Below are 1,766 nucleotides of genomic sequence, written 5' to 3' on the forward strand. Positions count from 1 at the left end.
GCTACCAGAAAACTTATGTTCCCCTTTTCTACATATCCTTTTCCACATTTTAGCTGTTTTGATCATTTTAATATTTCACTTTCCCCCTTCTTGTTTTCAAAGTCCTATTAAAACCTTTCATTACATTTCTTAACCAGACATATATTTTCCCACAATAATTTGAAAACAAAATACCAATGATTGCCCCTTTCTGGACACACTATTCCCCCCACCGAGGTACTCTGTTTCTCCTCTTTTTCTCTCCATAAATATGTTAAAGTCTTTATGATAATGCCACTCTCCACCTTCCCTTCCCTCTACCCATGAGGCTTTGAGAGCTCTTAATTCTTCTCTTCTCCCACTATGCCTCTTAGATTTTGCGAGTTTCATACTTTCAGTTCTAGATTCTTGGAGTTTCAAGGTTTCTTATTTACACATTTATTCTACACATGCTCAATCGATCCTATCTATTTACATATAACTGTGCACACACAAAGCAACGTGTATTGCTCATTCTGTTTCTATTTTGAAGTATTTACACATTGTGGTCTTTAATCTCTTTCTAGATGAGGCATGGGCATGACCTGCTCTCTGAGCTATTGCACGTTCTCAAGACCGTGCTCTCACTTGACAGATGAATTATATCATAGCTAGGTAAAGAATCTTGCCTTCTCTCTCTCTAAAGGTGCTACTTTACTGCCTTCCAGCTACGCGTGTTACAGGTAAATCCAGTGCAAAGCTGATTCTCTTTTTCTTTTTCAGCAACTTGCTCTTTCTAAATGGTTGCAAATAATGTTTGTTCCTTAGAGTTCAGGAATTTTACCAGATTCCATACGTGTCTTTTCTCATCAATTCAGTCTGCCCTGGAATTCTGGGAGCCTTTTTAATTTATAAAATGAGATCTTTTAGCATTTTTGAGTTGTGTTTCTTCTCCTCTATCTAGAATGCCTATGGCTTATGTGTTAGTCTCTTGTCTTCCTCTTCTAGTTGCCTGTTTTCCTTCTTGATTTCCATTTCTGTCTTTACCATGCACTTTTGAGAGAGTTCTTACCCTTTATCGTTGAAGCCACTACAATGACCAACCTCTTTTTCAATCTATCTATCCACATATTTAGTTGGGGATTCCTGTTTTTTATATTTCTAGTAATTTTTCTTTATTGCATTTGAATTTAATTTTTTTAACATATAATTTGTTCTCTTGGTATTTTTCTTTTCCCCTTCCTTCTTTGCCTTCTTCGCCTCTGCCCTCATTTCCTCCCTCCTTTCCTTCCCTCCCTCCTTTCCTTCCCTCCCTCCCATCTTCCTTCCTTCCTTCCCTCCTTCTTTCCTTTCCTTTCCTTTCCTTTCCTTTCCTTTCCTTTCCTTTCCTTTCCTTTCCTTTCCTTTCCTTTCCTTTCCTTCCTTCCTTCCTTCCTTCCTTCCTTCCTTCCTTCCTTCCTTCCTTCCTTCCTTCCTTCCTTCCTTCCTTCCTTCTCAGATCTGTTTTTGCAGGACCTGATGTCCAATAAGCAGTTTTCTACCCCTTGTACTGGTATAAACAGAAAGAACAAAGAGTGTTGCTCATCACCCCGTTGTGCAAAGGGTTAAGTTGCAACACACCACAGTCATCCACAGACAGTGCTCCATGAGATGGATTCAGGATGGAAAGAAACAGTATGAAGTTATTCTGTGCTTTGAACAAATAGGACCCCTAAGATGCCTAAGAAAGAATTTCAATGACCCCAGATTCTTGCATCTTCCCATAAAAAGAAAAGCACTAAAATCATTAACTTGAGGGTTCTCTGTGA

The sequence above is a fragment of the Vicugna pacos genome, chromosome 12 (genome assembly GCF_048564905.1).
Source record: "Vicugna pacos chromosome 12, VicPac4, whole genome shotgun sequence".
Classification (NCBI taxonomy): Eukaryota; Metazoa; Chordata; class Mammalia; order Artiodactyla; family Camelidae; genus Vicugna; species Vicugna pacos.